At 41.3% G+C, this 16,684-nt stretch overlaps 1 protein-coding gene across 2 annotated transcripts in view; it reads right to left on the bottom strand.

Annotated features, from left to right (window-relative positions):
* The window catches only part of FOXJ3 (forkhead box J3), an 86,533-nt gene extending 77,299 nt beyond the window's left edge, over positions 1 to 9,234 (bottom strand). For both annotated transcript variants that reach the window (XM_080921788.1, XM_080921789.1), the window contains exon 1: positions 9,158 to 9,234. The gene's annotated coding sequence lies outside the window, so the exon portion shown is untranslated. The remainder of the gene's footprint in view (positions 1 to 9,157) is intronic.
* Positions 9,235 to 16,684: the final 7,450 nt, after the last annotated feature.

The following is a 16,684-nucleotide window of genomic DNA, read 5'->3' as shown; positions in this document are numbered from 1 at the left end:
ACCATGCCATGTTGACTACCTTTCAACTACCACTGATGATAGACTTAACTAAATGGCCATACTTTAAGTGTTCTAATAGGAAAGCTCAATGGTATGAATGACTAACTCAATATTCTAGGAACTATAATTTATTTATCTCAACATACTAGGGGAAGGTAACTTGATACATACTATTTTTAGCAATATTAAAATTCTTAAAATTAGTTGCCAGGTAATGGTGGCTCAAGCCTTTAATCTCAGCACTTAGGAAGCAGAGGCAGGTTAATCTTTGAATTTAGTTTAAGGTCAGCCTAGTCTACAGAGTGAGTTCCAGGACAGCTACACAGAGAAACCCTATCTTAAAAAAAAAAAAAAAAAAAAAAATTAAGATGAAATACAAAATGTCTTTTCATGTACTACTTTACTGATATGTAAAAATTACTACACCTCTGCACAGTGAGTCACTTGCCATATATCCAATGGTGGTCCCATCAGATTATATCACCAGTAACAGTACAACCATCAATGTTTGGATAAGATTGTCCCCAGTGACAAAGTCATCTAACATTTCTCAGAACATGTCCCCTTTTATTAGGTAACAGAACTGCAGGAAGGATAAAAACAGAAAGACATTGTCTCCATCCTTAAAAGTAAATGTAAGGATCTTTTAGGGGGTACAGTTGGCTTTTAAAGCAAGATCTTACTACTTGCAATCCTGCCTCTACTAGAGTATAATTTCTTAAACCATAGTATCAATGCAAACATGGTAACCTCCCATAAATCATAATGCCTAAATCATCTATCTCAATAACAAATGTTCTTCAGGGAATGTGGTAGTAAAGAAATGCTCCTTAAGGACAATCTTGGGGTTGTTTACCTTCATCATTTGTGGGTGTGGATGTGTGCTTAAAAATGTCAGAGGGCAAATTTCAGGAATTGGTTCTTTCCTTCTATTTCATGTGGGTCCTGGTATCAAACTCGGGTTGCCAAGCTTGGAGAAAACTGTCTTTACCCACTGATCCACCCCACAGGTTCAAGGGCATGCTTTACAACAATGCTTCTCAGCATTTTATTGTAAATAACTATGAGGCCATCAGGTCTTCTTAAAAAATTCCCCACCCCAGAATGCATTAAGTTCTTCAAACCAAATGCTAAACACTGCCTTTCCAAGTAAAAGCTAGTCATTAGAAGCAATCAGAGGCACCTCTATTGCTGGAAGGACAGCTGTGGTACCTCTCAAACTAAGCATCTGTTGTCTTAGCTAGCATGGACCCTGCTTTTCACTTGTCTGGACATAAATAGATGAAAAATAAATGACCAATCAAAAAAGAAAAATTAATTCAATTTCCTAGATTAAAACATTATCTTAAATATTAACAATTTTATTTTTCTTATTAAAAATCTGCGGGGGGGGGGGGGGGCAGGGGAGGATCTGCCAGAGAATGAAAGAAAGCAGGTAAGTAAATCCTTAGGTCTCATTTTCATTTCAAACTAGACTACCATTTCAGGTAATTTAACTGAGAAATGACTACTAGAGGTAAACCTAGGATTTTTAGTTTCCTTCTGGGGGAAAAAGTTAATTTCTTGAAATGAGCAAATTCCACTGCAAAGAAAACTTTAAATCACCTAACATACTCACAACTTGATCCACAATACTATAAGTCATTTATCAAACCAATTTATCTATATAACTTCTTAGAAAATTCTTCAACAATACCAAGTATTTAAACTGCTCTTCAAAAGAGTTACTTTTCAATTTATTATGTGAACCATAAAAATCAAATTTTCTGAATTAAACATGTTCACTATAAAGGTTCATAAAAAGACACTTTAAATTACCCACTGTCATGCTTTTCTCCCAGTCTGATTTTTGTTGTTGTTTTGATTCCTAATCAGTAAAACTTCCTTGTATACTATCAGTCTTCTTGCCTACCAGGCAACAGACAACAGGTCTCACTAGATGACAATAACCCAGATAGATACCTGCATTACATCCATATTATGTATAATTTCTCTAACATGTATTAACATATACTTCCATTCTGAGGGAAAGGGTCGGAGACCTAAATGCTACTTAACAATCCTTAAATTCCCATTCTGATACTTCCCTATCTCACCTCCAGAATACTAACAGCAGAAATGGAGACCAAGTAAGAATGCTTCCAATGACTACAAATGGACCTAACTTAACAAGAAATTGTACCTGCTAACTTTACATGAAGCTTTACAGTATCATAGATACACATTTATTTAAAAGACTGACCATTTGGGATTTCTATGGCTTTTCACTTCCACATCAAAAACCTAAAGCCTGTTCCTCACTCTAACTTCATTAGTTTTCTACTGTAAAAATAAAGACACAAGAATACAGGAAATGGGTTCCAGTGTGAGCTCTACTAATAGTAATTAAGTGACACTCTTGTCAGCTGACTTCATGGGTTATCCTACCTGTATTTCAGGGCTGTTTTAAGGCCCACAATCCAACATCAATCTATATCTAAATGTACGGTGGAAATACTTCAAAAGTACACATACTCTAACTAATATGACACATCATTTTCTGACATACCAAGTATTTCTGACAGTGTTTGCTACCCATTTATACATAAGATAAAGCCATTAATCTATGCCAAACCGTACCTGTCTAGCCTGTGTAAAGTATTACAGATGGATACATCCAAGGAAAGCAGCAGAAACACCACTTACCCCCTTACTTCCTACCACAATATTATGCCCTATCTTTCGAGAATCAACCTACCCTTGATTGTTATGTGTTAACCACTGTGACTATAACTCATTCACAAAACTCCTAAAAACCAAGCAATAGATGCTTTATTTAAATTATTTTAATAATAATCAACCAAAATCTAAAATGTAAACAATAATCTATTTCATCATACTATAGCCTCCTACCGAAGTCATATCTGTGAAGAAAAAAACTATGAAACTGCTACTGAATGCCAGCAGTCTTACCCCTAGTGGATTTCTCTCACAAATCTCACAGCTGGCAGTAGAAACTAAGATCTACTGGTGGTTTAAAAGTAGGGTCAGATCTCAACATTTAGGCAAAAGTAGATTCCAATTCCTATGGTTTTTAGTATGTATACACTGGCACTAAACTTTAATTCTAATTGATCCTATTCCACTAAGCAGGACTTTTGTTGGCTGGGAAGAATTCAGTTACAGCTCTTATGTACTCCAGGTAAAAATTTTGACTGAAAGTCAGTTGACTAAGAAAGAAAAGTCTATTTTAGACAGTCATCAAGAAATAATGGCCAGTTAGTTCTTCAGTGAGCTCAAGACTCTTCACTACACAGGACTTGAAAATAATGAAAAGCAGCATAGGCAGTCAGTGCTAACTCTAAAGTTCTCCTGGACTATATTCTACTACACTATTGTGTGTATGTGGGGGAGAATACAGGCATGCCATGGTGCCTATACTATGGTCAGAGGACATTTTGTGGAATGTGTGTTCTGGGGACCAAATTCAAGTCACCAAGCACCTTTACTAAGCTACGTCACCAGCTTTCTTTAAGACTTACTGGATTCATGTACATGTCTGTATGGGTGTATGGAAACATATACATGTGCAAGTTCATGACTTAACTTCAAACAGAAGCCAGAAAGGGGAGTTGATGCCTTCAAGTTGAAGTAAAGGCATATGCCACACACTAGGCTTGTTACATGGGAGCTAGAATCCAAATCCTAGTCCTCATAACTGCACAGCAAGCATGCGTAATCTCCGAGCTATTTGTCAGCTTAGACTATATTCCCTCTTCACTAAATCTGAATCTGTCATAGAGCACTTCACTCACCGAAGACAAAAATAAAGACAGTGTGGTGTTAATATAGATCCAATCACACCAAAATAAAATCATGTTTGATTTATGGTAAAATTCTTAAAGCAACTGAATTTGCCTACAAGGTATTAAAAACTGGGTCTAAAAGGGGTATCAGAGTTTTTAAAAGTTCTTATCTTATGGTAATATTAAAGTTTGGCACTATAAGTCATTTGTTTTGACTTGAATGTACAAGAGTATTCATCAGTTTGAACAAATATCCAATTCTCATAGATGGAATAGAATAGCAGCTAAAGGTACCTATCAACAAAAGGTTACTTAAAATAAGTAGAATGCCATTGTTATAAATATAAGTACAACATCTGGTTCCTTGCAACAAAGCTATTTCCATAGCCCAACAGATGGCCCACAATAATAATGCTTTGCTGATCTGGTTATAACAAATTCTATTAAATCAAAAATCCTGTACAACAGATGCCTTTCCCAATCTCAGTATAAGTCAATCTCTTTAGCAAAAACACTGTACTTCAGTTCTTTTTGTACACTGAAATAGTTATGCCAACTACACTGATAACTTTTTTTGGAAGTTATTATAAAGTTCCACTGTCATGTTTTGAACAGTGTCAATGAGGGAATGGACAGGTCAGAAAACGCCAATGGTGAAGAACAATGTAAATATGTAGGTGTTAGCTGAGACGCTGTAAGGACAAACAAAACAAAAAACCTTGTTTTAGGTCCACACTAAAAGGAATGCCCATGCAATGTCAAGTAATGTTTCACTGCTTCTCTACCTGTATTCAAATCCTATCTTCATATTCTGGCCCTGCTCTTCCTTGACATAGTTTATTAATTAATATCAGTAAGCAAAACAGTGTAGTAATTAATTCTGAGTTCTGAAAATAGTGAAACTTCAAAACTTGGCTCTTTCCATCCTATAAGTACTGTAGGCAATTTACTTCACCTTTCAGGGTCCATTTCCTCAGCCGTGGAAATCTGATAATGAGATCTACTCAGAGACTGTTGGAAGGATTATACAATGAATGTATTCTGAACCCTTTGTTGCTAAAATAAGATCTCAAAATGTTAGTTATTAATAACATTACCTATTACCATCACATTAAGAACCATTAAAGTTCTAAAGGAAGGACACAAATATAAAATCTCTTCTTTAAACAGAGCAAATGAGTAAAAAAATTCTGCTAAGTCTTTACTCTAATTCCCAAAGAGTCATAAAAATTCAGTAATTCCCAGGTTGGGTGTGGTAGTTCATCCCTTTACTATATCCCAAGACCAAAAAGATAGAGTCAGAAAATAACTTCAAGTTCAAGGGAAGCCTTGCCTACTACAATCCAAATTCAAGAACAGCCAGAGAAACACAACAGAGCTTTTTTTTTTTTTTTAGGCAAAAAAGACACTAAAAAGAAAAAAATGAGATGATCTCCCCAAATGAAATGGATTTTCCAGTCCCCTTGATTCTCCAGGAATTTATGCAGGGATCCTTTAAGTAGCAAAGAATAGTAGAATTGGCAAAAATAAATAACAATGACATCTGGTCCAGCATTTCAAGTGCAATGGCCTAGTCACCTGACATAACTTTTCATCCTAAAGATGTTTTTCCTATACCACAGGTTTACTGTATGATCCAATGAGATAATGTATGAAAATGCACATTTTCATGAAAGTTCTACACATGCTTAAGGGCCAATTATGACTTACTTACCTTTAGATCCCTAATGCCTAGTAGAGCACAGTAGAGTTTATAAAACTAAAAATTAAGCCAGAGTTGGTAGAGTGAAGGGTTTAAATGAATTAAGAATGGATAAAAACATAGTATGACTGTAGAATATCTGGCAATAAAAGGGACTGACACTAACACATACCAGTGTCAACAACACTTAAAACAAGGGCAAAGTTATACCCAAAAGACGTCAATGTGAAACAGTGTGATCCTTAAGGGTGTGAAGGAAAATGCCTTTAATTCAGGCCTCAGGAGGCAGAGGAAGACAGATCTCTAAATTTGAAGCCAGCCTGGTCTACACAGAGGGTCCCAAAACAGTCAGGACCCTGTTTCTAAAAAGAAAAAAAAAAGAAAAGAAAGCAGGAAAGGAAAAACAAAGAACTTTCTTCAGAACACTAGTTTCTTTTTTGGGTTTTTTTTTTATAGTTTTCACTGGGTAGCCCAGACGGTGAGATACTCCTACTCCTCTGCTTCCCAAGTACTGGGATAAAAGGCATAAAACAGTTTCTTTCCTGCAGACAAATTCCAGTTTTTATAACTGAATAACTCTGATATGATCAATAATAATATCAGGGAAACCTTAACAGCATAAAAAAAAATCTCTACAGATCATCTGAAAACCTAATTTGTCATCTGTTACCTTTCTTTTAAAATTCCTTCTGGTCTAGTTCAACCCTCTTTGCATTAAGGTCGAAGTCTGTGAATTGTAAAACTGAATTAAATAATGTCAACAATCCTATCTTATAAAAATATTCCTATTCTTGGCTTCTGTAACAGAAATTACTTCTTGGTTCTTCTTGTCAGAATGTTTTGTTTTCCTATTAGCCTACTATAAAACCCCAAATCCCTCAGGTTTCCCCCACTATATACCTCCTGAAAAACATCTACTGAAGTGTTTTACTACCATTCACAGGCCCTGCAAATCTACAGTCCACCAGGCTGCACACCATAAATGGTAAGTAAATGCATAGTTAAGAACCTGCCCTAAGTCACTTCATAATAGTAAGACCTTAAGATGAAGACTTAATAAATTAAATATATGTAAGAGCTTACAAAAATTCTGAGAATACTATAAAGCATTTAATAAATGTTATTACTTTATTCTCACAACCAGTTTCTTAGGTCAGACTATTACTCCTGAAACTCTCCAAGAACATTCTAGTCAGGTTCCCATTTCCTGCACACTCAACTGACATAGAGCCCTACCTCAGATAATAAAGCACTATGACAGCCTACCAAACCAAATCTGTCCTGACAGAGCCTCAGCCGAGTACCCTAGCCAATCTTCTAAGTACACATATTATTCAGCAATGCGATGCTCTGTGACAGTCCCTGTAATCTCCTAAACACATTTGCCTCCACTTTTTTTTGTAAAAATTCCTTTTTTACACCACTTATTTGGTTGCATTATTTCAAATATAAGTCTGCTGTTACTTAGTACACATAAATTATGTATAAAGCTGCTTCTCCTAAGTAGAGACAATTTCTATTCCTTTTCAACAGAAGATGAAGCTTTCATACATCAGTATTTTAGTCCTTGTCTCTTTATATATCTTACTTCACAGCACTGCATTTTACACAAGTATACAAATGCTGACTGCCCTGCTATAAAAATGTCTCAGAGTATATCAGAACATTCCACTTTTCACAGCCCCACCCATACGTGTCATAATAAAAAGATAGAATCTGTATTTAAATTCTTTTATTCCACATAGAAGGAAAAGATATGCTGACACTTGTATCAGATAAAAAGGGGAAAGGCACTATCAAAAATACATTTTAAGGCTACAATGTAGGCAGTTACAGTAGTAACCCAGCTTGTAATTTCAGTACTTAAAAGATGAAGGCAAGATCAAGAGTTCAAAGCCAGCCCTCACCACACTGTATTAGAGGTCAAGCCTGGTCTACACAAGACTATCTAAAAATTAAGATGAAAAAAGAAAAAAACCTAAGTGCAAAAAACAAGAGAATACTGGAAATTGTCACATCGAAAAAGTGACTTCAAAACAGTAAGTTTTATTTCACCCAAACTAATAAACTGAAAGCCAAAATAAACATTCTTGACCTCATCCACAAAACACCTAATAAAGGCATGAGAAACTCCCCAGCAGCACAAAGCAGAGAACAAGATCCACATCAATTCCAATACAAAACCAAACAGGAAAGAGCTTCAAGTCCATCTAAAGCAAAAACTCAAAAATCAAACAACAACAACAAAAAGCAGCTGCTATCATTTTCTCCATAAATACTATGGTTTAAAAAGAATAAAAGCATCTGTCACTCCTACTGTAAGAGCGCAATCAGTGGTCGCCAAAGACGGAACACAGATACGAGTAAACGTTAACCTGGAAGAGATATTAAAGGGAGGTGGAGAGGGAGACACATATTTTAAAACAGTGTTAAAAACAGAGCCCAACAGTACCTAGTGCATTTTAGAAACGTGGAATAAAAGAACTTTCAAAATAGCAAGCGGGACAACCTAGTCCTCCTACCAGAGGGGGGAAAAATCTATGTATATTATGCCCAATAGAGCATGCACGAATTCTCACTAGGGAACAAAACACAAGGAAAAAATAAAGGCAAATAAACAGTAAAAATCGAAAAGAAGCCCACTTAGTTTCCAGCTCCCTGACACGACTCATTCAGAAATCTAGCAACAACTCGAGTCCCTGCATCAACACGGACTAGAAAATACTAGGCCACAGAGACACAAGAAAGTAGAATGGAGAAAGGAAAACCGTACACACCAACACATCAGTAGCAAGCGCTCGCTCTCTGGAGGATTGAGCAGTAGAGAAAAGAGCGAGAGCTACTGGAGTTGAAAAGATGTCAATGAACTAAGGTCTGGTATGTCCTCTACTAGTCTCAATTTCGTAAGAGTACAACTCTTGATTCTTCCGTCAAACAACAGTCATCCTCGGCAAAACAAACTGACCTTAACACCTTCCACGCTGCCCCAGGGGGAAAAAAATCACGGGGTAGGGGGGAGGTAGTAAAGCACGGAGGGATAAAAACATCTTGACCAACTGCAAAAATGGAGGGGGTGGGAGGGACGGGGCACTACCACGTGGGCAGGATGCAACACACGCAGGACAGCAGCAACACGTCCGCATGCGAAGGCTGCCTTTGCCCCAATGCCAGAGAAGGACGCGGGGACAGGATGGGAGGGAAGGTGGGACCCTCGCCCCAACCTCCTCACCCCAGCAGGACACCCGCGACCCACGAGGCACTGGCAGCCGTCCCGGCAGTACAGCGCCCGGAGCGCGAAGGGAAAACGCCGCATCGCTCCGGGAACAGGACGAGCCCGGGCTAGGCGCCGGTCACCGCGCGACGAGGGCGCGACTGTCGCGGTCCTCGGAGGCCCGGGCATCCGCGGCGCGGGCCCACCTGGGGGAGGGGCGGCCGCGAACAGCATTAGGCTGAGGGGCAGCGGCAGCTGAGGAGCGGCGCCGCGGGCGAGGGAGGGCCGCCACCCGGCCAGCCTAGCCCAGCGCCCACCGCCGGACACAGGGAGCGTGCGCTGAGGACAGCGAGCGCTGCTCGCCCAGGGCAGCCCCCGCCCGCGTCCCGGGAGATGCCCCAGCCCCGCCTCCCCGCCCGCCGCCCCAGCCCCGACGAGACCCTGGCGACGCGTGCTCACCTCAGGCTGCGCAGGCCCGGACGGCCCGGCCGAGCCCCCGGCCGCTGCGTGCGTCTCTGTTCCCCGCGAAAGGTCCCAACGGCGCCCTCAGAGAGCGGCCCAGGCCCGGAGCGGCGCCGAGAGCGGCAGCGGCGGCGGCGGCGGCGGCGGCGGCGGCGGCGGCGGGAGCAGCCAACATCCGGGGCCGCGCACCCGGAACTACTTCCCGGCCCGCTCCCTCCCACCCCCGCCTCCCGCGACGTCTCAGCGCTCCCGGCCCGGCGTCCTCGGCGCCACGGCCCGCCCCGTCGCTGCAGCGACGAAGTGCGAGAGATCCCTCCGCGGGGACAAGTAGTGCCTCTGGGCTCCCGCGGTTCTGCCTGCGTGCGGCGGGCGGGAACCGGCGGTGGGCGGTGCGGAGCGCCTTGCAATGCTTGCGCCTAGGGCTTGAGAGCGGCCAAGGCTGCCCCGGCCCCTCTCCGGGGATTCCAACTCCTGTGGAATGCGCCTCGTGACCTCCCCGCCTTCCAACCTCTGTCACTGCGCGGCCCCGACAAACACACCGCGCGGATTTTCCCGGCCGCCACCGGGGCGCATTGGACCTTGCTTGGGGACACGCGTCCTTCGGAATGTCAAGAACCCGGGTTCGAGGCCCCTCCCTACCCAGGCATGTCATCTTGTCATTACCCCTGCCGCGTCATCCTCTCCATCTCGAGTTAGCTGGCCAGGTCGTGGCCTCGCTATCAACAGGTGGAGTGTTAGTATAGAGTTGCTCAGACTTCTGGTAAACTTTGGACTTTCCCTCAATCTTCACTGATCCCGCTTCTGAACTATTAGCGTTCAACCTGCCCTGTCCTTTTACACTGAATCACCTTGGGGCAGTATTATTTGCTGCGCAGATGCTACACTAAGTCACGTACAGCCTCAAGAACAATTGTGAACTTAAAGCAGTTGCTCAGTATTTGGACATTGGATGGTTACATAGATGTCAGTAAGTTTGGTGGAATGAGAAGGCAAAAGGTCTGAGAGAACTGACCCTGGCTGCTTTACTGAGCTAAGACCTCATGAAACCATCCCTCCATTCCTTCATCAGGCATTGAACACCTCCATCTGCCAAACATTTGGCAATGGGGATTCAAAGTATTCACTTCTGTCCAGGATACTCCAGTGAGATTCTGAAGATATATCCACTCATTTGTCCAACAGAGACTTAAGAAGTCATTGTACCAGGCACTTCAGTGCTTAAGATGAATCAGTAAACAAAAAGGGGGGGACTATCACTCCCTCTTGTGCGGAGAGAAAGATGATAAAATAAAAAGAATTATGTAATAGTGTTAGAAAACGTTGAATGAATGAAGAAGCAATCAGGACAGAGCTGTGTGGAACACTAGAAGGATAGTCCTTTTAAAAAGAGCTGCCTGGGTTAGCCACAATAATAATCAGAGCTTGAATTATAATAATAATTAGCAGCTTGAATCAGAGACTTGAAAGAAGTAAAGGGATTAAATGTAATTGTGGTTAAAACATCCCTGTCAGTGTTAGAAGTAATGAAGTCAGGAGAGGTCAAAGGTAAGGACAGAGGCGGTCTTGTGATGTATTTGCTAATCTGATAACACAAATCCTTCTCCTTTCTTGTAACTTGGCTCACCTCCACTCTCAGAATCACCTGGACTAATTAAAAACATAATGAGAGACACAAAGGCACCAAGACAGCTGAGCAAACATGAGCAAAGGAATAGACTGAATGAAGTATTTACATTAGAAGTACGCAATAACGTAGATGAAATGGTAGACGTTCAAGGGAGAACTCCTCTCCACCAGTTACTCACACTTTAGGGAATGGTAGAATGAATGGAACCTACGTAGCAGAGAACCAGCAACCAGCTTTGCAGCTCAATGGAACTTGATCTTCTGGGTGCAAAATTGGGAATTAAATTACTAGCTTCAAGGTGTGACACCATTGGCTGATTATGTTGAATGAACTAAATGGGAACCTTTGGGAAGCTCCAGTGCTGAGGAGACTGATGAAGACATACTTATCACCTACTGAATATTCTTTGTGGACCGTATAATCGATCCTTTGCATCTTTTTATTTAATCTTTACCACAGAACTGGGAAATGTCTGTCTCAATTTTGAAGAAGAGCAAGCAGAGTATAGATTTGAATCCAGAACCACCTGATTCTTAGCATTTGTTCTGCCTATTTTCAAAAGACTCTCCAAACCCACTTTCGTTGTTTCTATTGATATGAAAATTGCAGCCTCCTGGGACTAGCTACTGCAAGATGTTGTCTTAGCATCTAAGTACCACAGAGTCAGTATAATTGACTATATTACCATTTCCAGATGCTTAGGGTGCTACTCAAGGTTGGGTTAGACCTTTCCACTAAGAGCAGAATTGACCTTGTGACTTGTATTACCTAATAGAATGGGAGTATCAGTAGAAGACAAGCCTCCAGTCAGTGTGCCATATCATGGTGTCCATTTCTAGCTGTCCTGATGACCACTGCTGCTTGGCATAAAGGCTATTCCATCGGTGGCAGATCCAGAATGGAAAACATGTACAGCAAAGCCACAGCAGACCTGGGAAGGACCCAACACATGAGGAAAATAACCACTGGACCACTGAGAGCTGAGGATCATTACAGCAACATAACAGTTTATACAGACAGCTTCTGAACCCTTTTCTGGAACTTCTTAAAGCTCTGGTGTGTTTTCCAGGTAAAGAGACTGCCTGGGGAATATGCAGAAAAAGGGAAAAGGACATAGCAAATTTAAATTCAATTCTAATCTGTGAGCAGTAGCAGGCCTCTTTCAGCCTTGTTGTGCCCTGGGACTTAGGGAAGTTATGCCACAAGCTAGAATCCAGTCCCTGTGTTTGAGATGGACCATGTCTATCTGTTTCTACACACAGCACCATCATCATACCTGGTACCCGCTGGGCATTCTCCGTATTTTTGTCAAACTAATGTATAATGATCTAGACCTGTAACTCGGAGCTCCTAACTCAGTGCAAAGGCTCTCGCTGTGCTACAATGTGTTGCCAACTTGGGCTAGGGAGTTGTTGTTCATTTTTATGTCATACTTTTTATTTGTTTAAAAGTCACACAAACGGAGAGTAGGACAAGGGCTCTGGAGGCCTGGGGTGAGGAAGAGTTCATTAAAGGTACACACACACTCTCCTGGGACATTACAGAGCTGTAGAAAACATGAAGGGTTCCAGAGGGCTTGGAAATTGGAAAATTAGTTGAGTTGATAGTGGGACTGGACAAAGAAAGTGTGTAGGTTAACATTAAACTCAGATGAACATCAGGGCAGAGAGAGTCCCAAGGCTTAACATTTCTTAGATATCTTCAAAGCGTGAAGAACAGTGATTTAAAGACCTTTGTGGTAGGCTAGCCCATACCCTAGAATGTGTGAGGCCCTTAGTTCAATCCCTAGTACTGAGATAGAATGGAGGGAAAAAAAAATACTTCCATGGGATATTCTTAATGCAACCATTGAGAACAACACGACCAACTAAGCCTGTCCTAACACCTGTTTATTACTGTTTCCTTAAAAAGTTAAGGTAGTACAAAGATGAAAGCAGTAGCTAGGGGGCAGTATGGCATAATCATGATCAAGAACGTGGACTCCCCATCTGCCTCTTAAAACCAACCCAGAGCTCAATAACATTAGTTGGGTGATTTCTTAATTTCTCTAAGCTCAGTTTTCTCATCTGAAAATTGAAGTGCTGGTAGTAGCTTCTGGATAGGTGTGTGGTGAATGAACAGAAACCACAAACACTGAGTACTAACTGTTTCTAGGTTCTTGTTTGATCCCTAGAAAACGGAGAGGAGAGGAAGGAGTTTAATCTGACTGAATCCAAGGGTCTTCACAAAGAGTTTGCTCATACACGAACATTTGAGTTTAGCCTTAAACAATGAGTCTGAGCTTGAAGCAAGACACCTGAGAGAGTGGTTGGAGAGTAAAGGACCATCTCTGTTCTTCAGGTGAGACCTAACTGAGGTCCCCTTTCCTCTCTCACACTCCCCAGGGTCTGGTGAGGAGGTGAGAATTGCACACTAACTACATCACAGCCAAACTTATCTCATTTTCCCACTGAGGATGATCACAAAGCCCTCCTTCCCCTCAAAACCGTACCTCTCACCTTTTGGATTTTGTTTTTCGAGGCATCTAACAAGATAGTATTGTTTATGTTTATGACGTAGAAACCTCTCCATGAAGAACTAGCTAGAGGAAACATTAACTTACGTGCTATAAAACATCACAGATTGCTCACCACTGTTCTTTATTTTCTTACATCTGAGTCTCTATGTGCATTCAGTCTTGGAGAGATAAACTGAAGGTTTGCTGTGTTTTGGGAACGGAAACACCCTTTGCAGGCTCCTGTGAATACAACTTAGTCCCCTTGTGGGGCCTTGTTGGAGGAAGTAGGTGACTACAGGGTGTGCTTTAAAGGTTATATACCCTGTCTCTACCTCTCCTCTCTCTCCATTTTTCATGAGGGAAACAGCCTCCTCCATACCTCCCAACACCATGTGGTTCTGCACAAATGTAAAAGGCCAAGAAAGGATAGAAACTATAAGCCAAAATTAATCTTTCTACCTTTAGGTTGGTTGAATTAGGTATGATGTCGAAGCAAGAAGAGAGCCAACTAACACAATGTTCTAAATGTATATATAGTTCCTTAGTTTTTCAAATGATTCATCTTGGAAAACTTCAATATGCAAATGACAAGAAATACCAGGAACTCCTTAAATTCATCAGCCAACTGTGACAGCTACCTAGTGGCAGGCAGTCCAGATTAATCTCCAGCCTACCCTCACCCTCTCCTTCTGTATTACCTTGAAGCAAACTCCAGACGTCAAAGAAATTAATGCATCTTTAAACATACCTACAAAAGATTTGAATTCGCTTTACAGCAAAATCTTATCATGTTTACAATCCTAACATGAATTTCTGAAGTTACCGGTATTGAGATATATGTTTTTAATATATTTTTATTTTGTCGGTGTATACTGATTTACATGGTACTGGTTACCTGAGGATATTTACACACAGTGGATCCTTCGCTGTGCCTGTTCTCCCTCCTCACTCATTCCTCTTCTTAACCCTCTGATGTACTGTTAATTACCTTGTTCCCTGACAGTTTCACTTCGGATGATAGAATCACACATGACTTTATATGTCCACATAAAACCTAAGAACTGCAATAAGAGAAAACACAATATCCACCTTTCCAATACTGCCTATGTTGTCACTAGACACATCCATTTTCCTGTAAGTGATAGGATTTATGGGTTAAAAAAAAAAACCCTCTATGTGAGTACACCACATTTTTTTTTACCCATCCCTCTGTTGATGTACACATAAAAAGGGATTTTTTTTTTTTTAGGTGACCTCGAGTTTCCTGGGTAAATACTCAGAAGTGGTGTGATCAGATTGCAGGATAGATCTACTTTTAGTTTTTGGAGGACCCTCTGTGCTGAGTTCCAGTGCCCTGAGTAGTTTATGCCCAATAGCAGGCATAAACATTGTGTTTGGTTGGGTCTTTGGTTGCATTTGTTGTTCTTTTCTTAGTAACAGCCATTCTCACTGGACAGAAATGGCTGTCCCTCCTATTTTCTCCCCATCATCTCAAGCCTTCCTCCCATCCCCCACTGTGCCAGCTTTATTTCACAGGTGCTCTATGTCCTCCCCACCAAGTCCTCAAAGCCCATGTTTCTCCAGGCTCTGGGCCTTTCCTACTCCCCTGACCTCTACACACTCACACTCACAGAAAAACACATGTATAAAAAATAGAAGCTAGGACCTGTGGATGAGAGAAAATACATAGCGTTTCTCTTTCTGTGCCTGGCTGGGTTCTCTCACTTAACATATTATTTTCTTTTTTTTTAATCTTTTTATTGGATATTCTGTGTGTTTACTTTTCAAATATTATCCCCATTCTCCTCCTCCTACCCCTCCCCTTGCTTCCATGAAGATGCTCCCACTCCTAACCACCCACTTCCACCTCATCCCCTTTCACTGTGAAAACGAGCCTTTAATGAACCAAATGCCTCTCCTCCCATTGATGCCACACAATGCCATCCTCTGCTATATGTGCAGCTGGAGCCATGGGTCTTTCCGTGTGTACTCATTAGTTGGTGTTTTAGTCCCTGGGAGCTCTGGGGGCGGGGTAGTTGGTTGATATTGTTGTTCTTCCCATGGGGTTGCAGACCCTTTCAGTTCCTTCAGTCCTTTCTCTAACTCTTCCATTGGGGCCCCCAACCTCAGTCCAATGGTAACTGCAGGCATCTCATCTGTATCAGTATGGCTCTGGTAGATCCTCTGAGGAGACATTCATCTCACGCTCCTGCCAGTAAGAACTTTTTGGCATCAACAACAGTGAATGTGTTTGGTGTCTGCATGTGTGGGATAGATTCCCATGTGAGACAGTCTCTGGATGAACTTTTCTTCAGTCCCTGCTCCACTTTTTGTCCCTGTATTTCCTCCCGTAAGTATTTTGTTTTCCCTTCTAAAAAAGACAAAGCATCCACATTTTCGTCTTCCTCCTTTTTGAGCTCCATAAGGTCTGTGAATTGTTTCTTGGGTATTCCAAGCTTTTGGACTAGTATCTGCTTATCAGTGAATACATACCATGTGTGTTCTTTTGTGATTGGGTTACCTTACTCAGAATGATATTTTCTAGTTCCATCTGTTTGCCTAAGAATTTCATAAAGTCATTGTTCTTAATAGCTGAGTTGTACTCCATTGTGTACATGTACCATATTTTCTGTATCCATTTCTCTGTTGAAGGACATCTGGGTTCTTTCCAGCTTCTGGCTATTATAAATCAAGCTGCTATGAACATCATGGAGCATGTGTCCTTGTTATATGCTGGAGTATCTTTTGGGTATTTGCCCAGGAATGCTATAGCTGCTTCCTCAGGTAGTACTATGTCCAATTTTCTGAGGAACCTTTATACTGATTTCCAGAGTGACTGTACTAGCTTGCAGTCCCACCAACAATGAAGGAGTGTTCCTCTTTCTCTACATCCTTGCCAGTGTCTGCTGTCACCTGAGTTTTTGATCTTAGCCATTCTGACTGTTATGAGACAGAAACTCAGGGTTGTTTTGATTTGCATTTCCCTGATGATTAAGGATGCTGAATATTTCTTTAGGTACTTCTCAGCTATTTGGGATTCCTCAGTTGAAAATTCTTTGTTTAGCTCTATACCCCATTTTTTAATAGGATTATTTGATTCTCTGGAGTCTAACTACTAGAGATCTTCGTATTAGATATTAGCCCTCTATCAAATGTAGGATTTGTAAAGATCCTTTCCCAATCTGTTGGTTGCCGTTTTGTCCTACTGACAGTGTCCTTTGCCTTACAGACACTTTGCAATTTTATGAGGTCCCATTTGTTGATTCTTGATCTTAGAGCATAAGCCATTGATGTTCTGTTCAGGAAATTTTCCCCTGTGCCTATGTGTTCTAAGCTCTTCCCCACTTTCTCTTCTCTTAGTTTCAGTACCTGGTTTTATGTGGAGGGCTTTGATCCACTT

This window comes from Micromys minutus, assembly GCF_963924665.1.
Source record: "Micromys minutus genome assembly, chromosome: 9".
NCBI classification, from domain to species: domain Eukaryota; kingdom Metazoa; phylum Chordata; class Mammalia; order Rodentia; family Muridae; genus Micromys; species Micromys minutus.
The sequence above is the reverse complement of the archived record's forward strand: the minus strand, read 5'-3'. Positions and strand labels throughout refer to the sequence as shown.